Consider the following 14,888-nt stretch of genomic DNA (forward strand, 5'->3'; position numbering starts at 1 on the left):
AGATCAAACATATACATAACATCCCTGACCCTTGCAATGTATAACACAACGCAGGATGATCTTCCAGATAAATACCAAGCAAACTCAAAGGGATTTTGAATCTTATATGGAGACCTCGGAAACTCCACAATCATAACCGCCTCTAACATCAAGAATCCCATGTGCAATAATTCTGACAGTCTATTAATAGCACCGATTCTCTATCTAGAAACAAATAGACTACCACACACTTCGCTTACAAATCCTAATCCATCTGCCAATCACTCAGCCTCCGGCTGCAATCCTCGAGTCGATCATCACAATCGCTTCCTTCTTGAGTCCCGCGATTCAACTGGCACTACCTCAAGCAAGGCCCTAAAGAGCTCAAAATCAACTAACTCACCTAGTCTGCACCATTCAAATCCAAACTAACATGGACACTAAGGGCCAAACAGTCCATACCCATCCTCAGCCTGAACAACCATAACCGAGAAACCGAATAAGATAGAAACACATTTAAATGAATCATGGTTCCAAACCATACAATCTACCCTCAATCAAATCCTTAGAATCCCTGAAAATTTCCTTTATTCGAGTACGAATCTTGTGCTTTCAGTAGTACGGGTCCAATACTACATTCCACACTTACCCGTACTTTCCTCAAGAATCGTTTCGGATCCCTTAAGTAACTACTCATGTTAATACTCCAAAACCCGCTAAACAACGCGTCAATCACTCAGAATCACTTCCTAGGATACGCATACATCCTATACTTACTCTATTGAGAGTGGCTAATCATTCCTTGGCGTCCTTCTACAAACCATACTCACTCATGAAACTTCCACTAACCTTGCAGTCGCTCGTGTATGCTAACCATACATAACATTGGATTTGATAAACAATTGAATACTTGATTCTACCCTAAGCCCACAACCAAAAGAGGAATTGGAAATAAGGCTAAATCAAACATTCTCAGGCTATAAAATCTTAGTTATGTACAACTATGATGAATACACTAAGCAACCACAATAATAATGTCAGTTCCATATAGAATAACAAGAAATTCCTCTAGGCTATTAGGCATCATAAATCAGGCAATTCTATCACGTAATTCCTGAAGATCACCAGGCTACAACTAGAATGTAATTTTACCATAACATCAATACACATAACAAGGGTGGGCATCTTGGGGAACACTTTCCTTGTCTCCGGCTGATTGTACAAAATGCATCTTTTTTTATAAGAATCTTTTAGAATATTTTCTTTCAAATAGATTACTAGTTCCTCAGTTTGAGTTCAAACACACCCGAGAGTGTGCCAAATCCCTTAAACCAAGGCTATGATACCAACTTGTAACATCCCAAAAATCAAGGTAAAATTTTTCATTTGTTAATCAAACAAAACCATAATCGTTTACAAAACATTGTTCTTAAAAGTGGAAATCATATATCAGAGTCTCCTTAATCAATATCATAAACCAGGATGATGTGCACGATCACGCCTTAGCTTTCACACGATCATCAGAAGTACCTGAAACAATAAACTAAAACCGTAAGCCAAAGCTTAGTGAGTTACCCCAAAGTACCACACACAACCACACAAATAACAGCATGCATACATGATCCTTCAGCCTGACTGGACCGCCATATCGGGCCTACATAGTATCTGGACTGCTCTTAGAGCGTTCAGCATTATTGGACTGCTGCACCGGGCCTACAACCTATCTGAACCACTCTACGGGTCTTCGGCCTGACTGGACCGCCTCTTGGGCCTTCAGTGTATCCAGACCCCCCGGGTATCTTGAACTTCAACATAAAGTTGGACCACCTCAACCTGACCAACCATAACATGTCGACATATACAGTAACAATCGATAATCAACAAACACTTGCAGTTCTACAGATCTACCAGTCTAACACATATCCAACAATACATGTAATCATACAAATCTACCAGTTTAATTATATAACCATTGAACACATACTCTCATCATAACATCACATAGCGAACCAGAATATATAATCCAATGGGCTGGAATTGGTGCCTTCGACCTACAAGTAAAGTAAGGAAAACTCACCTGATCGGAAGCACACTAAAAGAACTCTACAAGATGAGGAAAAGAAAATCACTACGTCCGGAACAACCTCAAGATCAACTGAACAGTCAACAATACATCTTCATCTGATTTTTCGTGTCAGGAATGATTAAATCCTTACGTCATCCTTGATTAGTAGATATTCCTAAACAAAAAGTAGCAAATACTATAAACATTTCATTGTAAAGCATGGTACCTAGCCCCAAGTTAATTCCAAGTCTCGATTAATTGGTTAAACCTACTTCACCATTGGCCATTAAATAAGAGGGTAAATCCTAGATAAATTTCATTATTTAATATTTATTATTTCATTAAAATGCTATACTTAAATGTCGTTACTAATTTATCCATAAAATATTATAATTTTGGAACACCAAAAGCCATACAACTTTAGTAACTAAATTAATTCTTATTAAATTAATTATCTCATAATTAATTTAATCAACCACAACCATTTATATATATATATATATATATATATATATATATATATATATATATATATATATATATATATATATATATATATATATATATATATATATATGTTTTCCATTTCTTAGCTTAATGAACTTATAATCATATTTGACTTTAGACATACTTAACTAGGTTTATTAGTTTTGACCCAATATTACAAAGCCTAAACACATTGATTGGGTCCACAAGTTTAGCCCACCAAAATAATAAAAAGTCCATTAGGTCAAGATTTTACCTCACACATGTGAGTCATACAACATCCTCCGTGCTTAGAGGTTGCCAGAAACACCATCTCCTTAGCGAGGTTCTCTTTTCCGGCGACACCTAAATTTGGCAAAGCTTCCTTCCCTACGACGTACCTCCGTCTTCCAATGACTCCCTCTTGTCGATAACACAACCCAAGCATTCATCCATACTATAATTTGAATATATAACTTGTTGTTGGAAGAAGAAGGCTAATCGGATTGGAATGGTGGTTATTTGCTCTACACTACCCGATTTAACCTCATTCAATTATATGAGAGCAATGCCATCCTACCTGAAAACCACCACTTCCAATAGTGCTCATATAAGAACGAACCAACAACTCCTAATCTGAATACCACAGTCATTTTCCTCCATCTAGCATCATAAGGATAAATGCCCAAAGCGCCTCCGTCGTCCTCGACCTCTCTTTCTCTTCTCCAACCGTACATAACGTACGCACAGACACACCTTCCATTCTTTATGCTAAGGTTCGTGTTCGTATATTAGTAGTCTGATGCAGGGGTGGACGCAATATTTCTTAGTAGGGGGTGCACGGGAAAGTTAGGGTTGCACGATAACAGAAAAAATAAAAAATTTAAAAATTTTAGAAAAATTTTCCACTACGGCCGGAAATGTTAGGGTTGCCGGTGCCACCGGTGACCCCGTAAATCCGCCCCTGGTCTGATGCAGATTCAATAAAAGATGAGATGGGACCTCTTTTCATGTTATGACGTGAATGGAGGGGCATCAAGAGGCTAATTTTCCTAAATTGTCAGAAACAGCCCCTAATGTTTCAACATTTTATACACTATACCCCTAACTTCTAGTTTCCATTCAAACTGGGTTTCTAAAATACACTATTAGCCCCTTATAATTCCTCTTCCTTCAATAAAGTCATTATAATTATATTATTGTTATTAAAATTATTATTACTCCTTAATTAAGTATTTAACTAATTACTTGACCATTGAATAACAACAATCTTATATAATATATATATATATATATATATATATATATATATATATATATATATATATTATTTATTGAAACCCTAATAAGTCCTTAGTTATATAAATTTAATTATTATAATATTAAAATTCTATTTAAAAAATAGATAGAAACATGGTATTACAATATAGATTCTCTTCAAAATGGTTGTCATTGGGTCCGATCTTGAAAAATTTACCAATACAAAAATTACAAAAAGAAAGTGCTCTAGATGAATGGAATATGAACATGAATAAATAAAAGAATCAACGTATTATTTTTAGAATAGTTATAATTTTAGTAGATTCTTCAGAATTTATTATGTAATGCTTTCAAGTTTTCAGAAATATTCATAGACCATAATGTATTCGGGCAAGAATGTAGCTTAGTTTTTTGTAATTCTATCAAGAATGATGTTTATTATCATAATATTGGTTTTAGCTTTTAGTATATTATTCTAAGTTTTGTTTTCACATTTATGTGTTTCTAGTTGATATTCCTTTAGAAATTCCTAACTCCAAAAAGAAAATCATATTCTTTTAACGAATGAAAACTCATTCTATCAAGTATATGTATTTTTTTTTCAAAAATGTTTCTCCTAAAATGTTTTTGTTTGTGAAAATAAGAAATAAAAATAAATAAATACCTACAAATCCCGATTTGATTATTTTGTTGCCTAAAATAAAGATACACAAAATATTTATATTACCCCTCACATATATTTCAAAATTCGAAATCTTAAAATATAATAATAATAAATGCAATCGTATTCTTTAAAGAATATTTATTTATTTCTAATGATCCAATATCCAGGATTGAGTTACACGTTAACACAATAGATATCATTTATATTTGATCATATATATATATATATATATATATATATATATATATATATATATATATATATATATATTGAAAGAACCCATTTCTAAACTTTCGTATTTCTGAAAGACCCAAACTTTCATACTTGAGAATTGTTACTCCAAAACATGCTACATTCATATTCATAAAAACAATATTTTACATTGATAATTTGATTACATAAGACTAGATACAAACCGACTATGTTTTATTATATTACATAACTACCCATGATATTTAAGCTTTTATACATACATAAACTCAAGTACAAAAGTAATAGTATAAACTATTCTAAATCTTCCAACAGTATATGACTATACTGGATTCTTATTATCTGCAATTGTTAAACACTGAGAGGGGTAAGCGGTGACGCTTAGTGAGTTCAATAATAGATACAATATAACGTTATGCCATATATATACTTCAATATGGCAGAAGCAAAGAGGAACAAGGAACAACAAAGACATATGTGAATCATGTGACAAACTTTTCATATCAATCAATGATTTGATTCAAAGATATACGATCAATGAGACATGACAATTTCTATACTTGATATACATCAATAAAGCTTCGGCCCAAATGGCACAGAAGACATACACTTTCTGATTTAAACATTTCGGTAGATTTCAGGCTTATAGCCCTGTTTAACCATCTGCCAATGCCATAGAATAAAAGTCATTCTCTTATGGAGACGTGCTCTACATGGCCAGAGACTACGTATCAGTACCACTGTGAATCTAAGTCTTTTCACTGATCACATGGTCAAAGGTATAGTTTTGCTATCATAAATAGCAGAAATAAAAATAACACGGGAAAATAACCCTGAATAATAACACTGAAAAGCATATAGCACATATAACACATAACATACAATTGTTCCTATATATTGAACTCACCGTGAAATAACCGGGGGTTAAAATAGTAATTTGGGCAGCACTTCGTTACTATAATTAGCTTTCTTCGTTGAAAACCGGGAGTTTTCTTGAAAACCGGGCTTTGCGAAGGTTGAGCTTCAAACCGAAAAGATAAATTTCTCGGAGTCTTCGGGCACTTCGGGGCGTGTTTCGGGTGTTAAAAATAATACCTGGGCTTCGGGGGAAGTGGAATTAGCCAAAATATGAGTTTAAGGGTGAAAATTGACAATTTTCCAACATTTACCCGGGAGGTCTCGCACCCTTATATAGGTGCGAGCCTCGGATCCGAAGCAAGAGGAAAGGAGGGCAGGTGGCGCGAGGCTGCGAGGCTCGGTACACGCGGCAGAAGGGGTGAGGTTCGGACGACAGGTGGCTCGGTTCGGACGGAGGCACGCGTCCGAGTTCGGAGGCTACATCGCGACGCCACACATCGGAAAGGGAGAGGGCCGCGGCTTCGGTCGAATCGGATAGCGACGCGTGTCTGATTCTCGGCTGCAAAGCTCATCGACGTCAGACACGCGGCATGCTCGGAGCGAGGTGACGTGGCCGATCTTATCCATGCAAAAATTCTCAGAATTTGTTCCAAAATGTTCTAAAATCCATAAGTTTCGCATAAGAGCTCCGTTTTTTATGTTCTTGATATACATGCGTAGGTAAACTTATGCTCTACAACTTTCGTTTAGACTCCGTCGGCTAATTTTGACGTTATTTTTAATATTATTATTTTTAACAGACTAGGACAGGAAAATCCGTTAAAAATTGATAACTTCTTCATCCGACGTCCGTTTTCGTCTGTCTTTTTACCGTTGTACTACTATTGACGAGGCCTTCGATTCTCGTTTAGGTTGTGTCGGCTAAATATCGCTCGATCTTTATTTCGAGTTTTTTGCTGTCTACTACTATTCCGAAACTTAGAAAAATCATAACTTCCTCATACGAAGACAGATTTGGATGTTCTTTTTATGAAAATTCTCGGTTCAACAAATACTACGACTTTCATTTAGATCACCAAGGCTAAAAAGTAGTTTATCAAAAACTCACTTTTTACGTCATTCGCTGCCGTGCCGGTTTTGTCGCGGATCTTCGATTGGTCATAACTTCTTCGTTATAACTCGGATTTCGATGAGGTTTTCGCCTAAATGCTTCTAATGAAATTATCTACAACTTTGAATAATAAAATTTTACTTATTTCAAATTTTATATTTTCGTTAAATTTCGATATTTTAACTTTTAATTTGAATCTCATAAGACTTCCAATATTTTCCGAGTGATTCTAAACGTAGTTTTACTTCATTTCTAGTAAAAGCTATCTGTTAGAACTCAATACTCAATATCACATAATATTTCATAATATTATTTACTTAAAACACGATTTCAAAACGTGTATGTTACAAATAGCTCCTCCTTTTGAGGATTTCGTCCCAGAAATCATAACGATAAAAAATGACTGGGAATATTTCGCTCTTATCTCTTCTTATTTTCCTAATTATAATTTGGGCCTTGATGGTGTTTCCACTTGATGCGCACCAACTCCAAGACATATGCACAAAGCATATCTTATACTGTTTGGATTTTTCGCTTCGTCTGACCATCTCCTTCTTCAATTCCCTGACTGAAATTTCGTCACTACACGAGACATGGTTCTCTGAACCAATCAATCACTTCACATATCTATATTAGTCGGACTCGATTCTTTACGACCATTTAGGTCTGAACGAAAATCATCTTCTTAGTCATCACCGAAACGAAGGTAATGACATACTCGAACAAAAACAGAATCAATTACTAGCTTCTTGGTAATCTTGTGACTTTCCTTGATCCAAGTGTGAGTCCTGTGCTTCCAGTAGTATAGGCCTCTACTACTATCCACACCTACTTATACTTGTTCCAAGAATTGTCTCGCAATCCCCAAGTCACCATAGCAAAGTTGGGTAAGGAGATAGGAATCAGATTGGCAAGAAAATTATAGCCTTCAATTTCTATGACACAATCTCTATATATTTTATCAGCAAATAATGATATACTTCCCGCAATATCTACGTGAAATGATTGCGCGAATGAATAACAAGCAATTTGGAAAGAATGCGCAAATTCATGAGACACAAAAGAATTTGAGGCACCAGAATCAAATAAGATGTGAGCAGGTCTAGAGTTAACAAGAAATGTACCCGTCACAACATTCGGGTCCTCGCATGCCTCCTCTGTGGTAATCTGGAATGCACGACCCTTAGCTTTTGGCACATCCTCCTTTATAGTTGGAGTATTCTTTGGTTGTTGGACGGAAGCTTGACTTCCCGCCATTTGACTAGTAAGAGTAGGGCAAAAACGCTTCTTGTGGCCAGTAATACCACATGCATAACAAGTAACATCCTTCCTTGGGCAAGTTGGTTTTATGTGACCCGCTTCTCCACATCCATAGCAGATCACGAATTCATTTTCTATTCTGCATTGGCCCGGATGATTCTTTCCACAAATGTGACATGATGGCGATTGAATAGAAAAAGATTGTGATCTATCGCGACCACAAACGACGCTCTGAGATTGTTCTCTTGTATTAGAATCAGATCGAGCAGAATAAGCTGGTGGAATAGAGGAAACAATAATAGTTTGATCGATACGTGGATGCTTTGGATTAAAAAGAGTGGCACCACGTATCTCTAAGTCGTGCTCGCGCTTTCGAGCATACTCAACAGCTTTGTCAAAGGGCAGAACATCCCGATTGGCTACAAAATCGTGGATTTCATGCCGTAGTCCCTCCATGAATAACTGAACTTTCTCGTCTTCAGTTGAAACATACTTTGCAGCAAACCGTGCTTTTTGATTGAACTGAGTTTCATACACATTCACAGTCATTCCTCCCTGTTTAAGCTCGAGAAATTCTTTCTCCAATCTTCTCCTCATGTCTAGAGGACAATACTTTCCTAACAAACGAATTTTAAACATCTCCCAGGATATATTCTCTTGGTCATACTCGTTGAGAGCTTCATATGTTGCCTCCCACCAGACCAAGGCTTCTCCGTTGAGCATTGCAGAAGCATAATTAGCCTTGTCTTTATTATCCACATGAGAAATACGAAACACTTTCTCTGTGTTTTGGATCCAGGTAAGAACAACAATGGGATTCAGAACACCGGAAAACTCTGTAGCACCACTACTCTTAAAATCTTTGAACGAGGGACGCTTCACCTCCCCTTTTGAAGATTCTCCAGTGGCTTTCTCTTTTCCTTTATCACCATTCTTTTTGTGTTCTTCGAAAGTTTGTTGAATAATACCAGTAAGTTTACCCAATAGTCGCTCCTCACGAGGAGATACTGGAGTACTTACTTCATCAGGTTGAGGACCTACACCCACCTCAGGGGTATGGCTACCTTCTTGTTCAGCCATTCTTCTGAAAATTTGGAGCAATATAGTATTTTAGAATATTAGGATTTATTATTACCTAATACTTTACTTAAGTCTTTCCTATGGTTTGTATCCATATACTCCTAATGAATCCGTTCATATATTGAACTTCTGACGGCTTAAGTCTAAATACCAATCCATGAAATTTAGTTCACTTAAACCACCGCTCTGATACCATGATTGAAAGAACCCCTTTCTAAACTTTCGTATTTCTGAAAGACCCAAACTTTCATACTTGACAATTGTTACTCCAAAACATGCTACATGCATATTCATAAAAACAACATTTTACATTGATAATTTGATTACATAAGACTGGATACAAACCGACTATGTTTTATTATATTACATAACTACCCAGGATATTTAAGCTTTTATACATACGTAAACTCAAGTACAAAAGTAATAGTATAAACTATTCTAAATCTTCCAACAATATATGACTATACTGGATTCTTATTACCTGCAATTGTTAAACACTGAGAGGGGTAAGCAGTGACGCTTAGTGAGTTCAATAATAGATACAATATAACGTTATGCCATATATATATATACTTCAATATGGCAGAAGCAAAGAGGAACAAGGAACAACAAAGACATATGTGAATCATGTGACAAACTTTCCATATCAATCAATGATTTGATTCAAAGATATACGATCAATGAGACATGACAATTTCTATACTTGATATACATCAATAAAGCTTCGGCCCAAATGACACAGAAGACATACACTTTCTGATTTAAACATTTCGGTAGATTTCAGGCTTATAGCCCTGTCTAACCATCTGCCAATGTCATAGAATAAAAGTCATTCTCTTACGGAGACATGCTCTACATGGCCACAGGCTACGTACCAGTACCACCGTGAATCTAAGTCCTTTCACTGATCACATGGCCAAAGGTATAGCTTTGCTATCATAAATAGCAAAAATAAAAATAACACGGGAAAATAACCCGGAATAATAACACTGAAAAGCATATAGCACATATAACACATAACATACAATTGTTCCTATATATTGAACTCACCGTGAAATAACTGGGGGTTAAAATAGTAATTTGGGCAGCACTTCGTTACCATAATTAGCTTTCTTCGTTGAAAACCGGGAGTTTTCTTGAAAACCGGGCTCTGCGAAGGTTGAGCTTCAAACCGAAAAGATAAATTTCTCGGGGTCTTCGGGCACTTAGGGGCATGTTTCGGGTGTTAAAAATAATACCGGGGCTTCGGGGGAAGTGGAATTAGCCAAAATATGAGTTTAAGGGTGAAAAGTGACAATTTTCCAACATTTACCCGGGAGGTCTCGCACCCTTATATAGGTGCGAGCCTCGGATCTGAAGCAAGAGGAAAGGAGGGCAGGTGGCGCGAGGCTGCGAGGCTCGGTACACGCGGCAGAAGGGGCGAGGTTCGGACGACAGGTGGCTCGGTTCGGACCGAGGCACGCGTCCGAGTTCGGAGGCTACAGCGCGACGCCACGCATCGGAAGGGGAGAGGGTCGCGACTTCGGTCGAATCATATAGCGACGCGTGTCGGATTCTCGGCTGCACAGCTCATCGACGTCGGACACGCGGCATGCTCGGAGCGAGGTGACGTGGCCGATCTTATCCATGCGAAAATTCTCAGAATTTGTTCCAAAATCTTCTAAAATCCATAACTTTCGCATACGAGCTCCGTTTTTTACGTTCTTTATATGCACGCGTAGATACATTTATGCTCTACAACTTTCGTTTAATCTCCATCGGCTAATTTTGATTGTATTTTTAATATTATTATTTTTAACAGACCGGAATAGAAAAATCAGTTAAAAATTCATAACTTCTTCATCCGATGTCCGTTTTCGTCTGTCTTTTTACCGTTGTACTACTATTGACGAGACCTTCGATTCTCGTTTAGGTTGTGTCAGCTAAATATCGCTCGATCTTTATTTCGAGTTTTTAGCTGTCTACTACTATTCCGAAACTTAGAAAAATCATAACTTCCTCATATGAAGTCAGATTTGGACGTTCTTTTTATGAAAATTCTCCGTTTAACAAGTACTACGACTTTCATTTAGATCACCAAGGCTAAAAAGTAGTTTATCAAAAACTCACTTTTTACGTCATTCGGTGTCGTGCCGGTTTTGTTGCGGATCTTCGATTGGTCATAACTTCTTCGTTATAACTCGGATTTCGATGAGGTTTTCGCCTAAATGCTTCTAATGAAATTATATACAACTTTGAATAATTATATTTTACTTATTTCAAATTTTATATTTTCGTTAAATTTCGATATTTTAACTTTTAATTGGAATCTCATAAGACTTCCAATATTTTCTGAGTGATTCTAAACATAGTTTTACTTCATTTCTAGTAAAAACTATCTGTTAGAACTCAATACTCAATATCATATAATATTTCATAATATTATTTACTTAAAACACGATTTCAAAAGGTATATGTTACATATATATATATATATATATATATATATATATATATATATATATATATATATATATGTAGAGAGAGAGAGAGACAGAGAGAGAGAGAGAGAAGTTCATTTGAGACCATTAGTGTTTTCTGGGACATAAAGATGCAATTCTAGTCAGTCATTTTGGAGATGAAAAATAAAAAGTAAAAATCTAAAATGCAAAATAAAAGGAATACAAAATTTCATTTTTTAAAAGTATATATATATTTTAAATATACATGAAGTATTCTAATAAAATATAACACTATAAATATTCAAATAGAATTTTTATAATGTTATAAGATTCTAGTATTCTATTAGAATTGATAGATATGTCAAAATATTCTACTATTTTACAAAAATTGTTAAAATTGTTAGAATATTCTAATATTCTATTAAAATTGTTTCAATATTTATTGTATAATAATCTAGTAGAATATTCTAAATGATGAAAATAATATTTAAAAATACAAAAATTTTCATTTACTTTGCATTTTAAAAATATATTTTTTTGATCTCTAAAATGAGTGACTAGAATTACATCTCCATGTCTCACGAAAAATTTATGGTCTCAAATGAACCTAACCATATGTGTATGTAACACTCGCAGATTCGGGTCAGTCAATTAATGCATAATAAGTGTTAAAATGAGTTTTTGATAGAAGATTGTTTAGTACAAATAATCTTAATCAAAGTTATGGTATACATGACAAGGATTCTGGACATATAAAGAACACTAAAACCCGACTTCGTATGATGAAGTTATGCTTCTTCGAAGTTTCGCGATTAATCCGGCACGACTCTGCGCATCAAAGAAAGTGAACTTTTGATAAATTAATTTTTAGCCTAAGAGATCTAAATGAAATTTGTAGTAGTCATTAAACCGAGAGTGTGCATATAAAGAACATTGAAATCTTACTTCGTGAGAGGAAGTTAAGATTTTTCGAAGTTTCAGCGCAACAGTGTAAGCACAAAAATCGAAATTCTAATCGGTTGATTGTTAGTCAAATCAATATAAACGAGAACTGAAAATCTCGTGAATATGAATCTGTCGATATAAAGACAGTCGAGAACGGAGTTCGTATGAAAAAGTTATGAATTCCACACAGACTTTAATAGTCTAAACCGATTTAAATATGAATTTTTGTTAGATCAAGAATTATATGTTAAGACCTTAATGAAAGTTGTAGATCTCATCGAGAGGACGCCTTGGATATAACGAACATTGAAAATTGAGCTCGTATGTGAAATTTATGGCCATCCGAAGATCTGCGAGAAAACATATGGACTAATGACGTGCCACCACGAGAGCGCGCCACGTGGCCTGGTCAGAGAGTCGAATCCTTCGGAAGACATGGTGACATCACACAATAAAAAGCCGACATGTGGCTCCATAGGAACGTGACACGTGGAAACTTCGAGAAAGGGGTATGTTGGACCAACATTTCAGCAACACGTGTCAGAAGGCCAAAGAAGCCATCAAGGCTGATGTACACGACATTCACCATACCTTGCACGACACGCATGTGACCAAAAGAGTTTATATATATCTTTCAGCCCTCTATTCGATTCCCATACTAACTAACTTTTCTCTCTCGAGTTTCTATCGAATTTAGCCCCATTTTTGGTTAGTTATTGGTACCCTAATGAAGCTCTAAAGTCCCTGAGGGCCCGAGAACTAGTAGCTATCAGGATGAAGTTCTGCTAGTGTATTTTACTGGTTTTCGCTAAAACCTATGTATGTTAAGCTACATTCTTTTGCTTTTAGTGTAACTTATATTTATAGTCATAAGTCGTTATTATGAACCTATAAATAAGATTTAGCAGTGATTCCAAGTCATAATACTGATTGATCTACTTACGGGATAGATGTCTAGAATAGTCACGTTGGCTTAGTTGTTGGATTTCAGAAAGGCTATATGCCAAAATGGTCCTGCCTCCCAACTGTCCTTCCTGGTTGATCCTTACTTGATAGAACTCTCAGTATTCATTGGGATTAGTGGGGAATCTAGGCTACCACTAATCATTAGGGATAAATAAGACTAAGACTTAGTGATATCCGTACCTAAGTCACGTCAGAGGAAAAGATAAAATACCAAGGAAAAATTCTGACCAAGTTCTGAGGCATACACTTTTGTCAAGTGAGTGCATAGTCCCTTTCATGCACATGATTTTAATACAAGTATTAATTAAAGTATTAAATATCTGTTAAAGAATCTATATGTGAGATATATTCTTGTTTCCTGCAATGTGTTAAGAAAATAATTGATAATATATGATATGCGAACCAAGTATGGTTGTATATGTGTTAAGATATATATATATTATTTCATGATAATAATAGTAGAAGTATCATTAGAGAAGGGTAAAAGCTTATTAATTCCAAAATACATTGTTTACACTGAAATAAGATAATGTTGTCTAAACAGAGTCGGTATTAGGAGTTAAGCATTGTAGTCTTACCAAGAGATAATAAAGTAGGCTTAAGTTTAATTAAGTTGCATAAATGGGTAGCATTTTTATTAATAGTACATGTGAGACATGAACGGAGAGTACAATTTTGACATCTCTGGTCCGAGAGTATGGATTAGGTATAGTCTTTTGTCTCTGATCCGAGAGTATGGATTAGACATAGTTATTCATCCTTGCTCCGAGAGTATGAATTACGTATAGTTGATTGTTACTGATCCGAGAGTATGGATTAGACATAGTCATTCATCCCTAGTCCGAGAGTATAGATTAAGTATAGTTGTTTGTCACTGATCCAACTGTATGGATTAGACATAGTCATTTGTCCCTGGTCCAAGAGTATGGATTAGGTAAAGCCATTCATTTTTGAATCTGAGAGTACGGATTATGTCGTTGTATAAGATTAAAATGTGAGGATCAATGGGATGGGGTAGATTGCTTATATAAGGTGAATTTGTATATTGTGGGCTTTACATATATATATATATATATATATATATATATATATAATAACATTGTAGGATTGAAATTTTTATGTACTGACCAGGTTTCCCATGCCGACCCACTCAGCTTCTTTGTATGACATGTAGCGGTACAAAGGTATATGCAAAATGAAAGATTCAAGGAGATATAGAACGTTAGTCTAAGACAGTGTTAGGCCTGTTTATGCTAATTTTTGTATCAATTATGACATTCGTTTTAAATGAATTAATGGAAAATATTTCTTCAACAATAATTTTTTATGGAACAAATTTCATATTTATAAATAAACTCTGTTTCAAATAAGTATAAATAAAAAGTTCTAAAATGGTCGAGAAAATGGGGATGTCATAGTTAGTATCATAGCATTAATTTAAGCGAACTAGGAATTTAGAGATTTATAAACTTAAATGTAGAATGTTAAGCGATGATCATGAGATGTGTGTCTATTATAATTTAGGTAATACATATGAATTGACACTAGCACAAGAACACTATAGGATAAGATGCCTAATTTATC

The sequence above is a fragment of the Lactuca virosa genome, chromosome 2, assembly GCF_052849685.1.
Source record: "Lactuca virosa cultivar CGN04683 chromosome 2, Lactuca_virosa_CGN04683_v6, whole genome shotgun sequence".
NCBI classification, from domain to species: domain Eukaryota; kingdom Viridiplantae; phylum Streptophyta; class Magnoliopsida; order Asterales; family Asteraceae; genus Lactuca; species Lactuca virosa.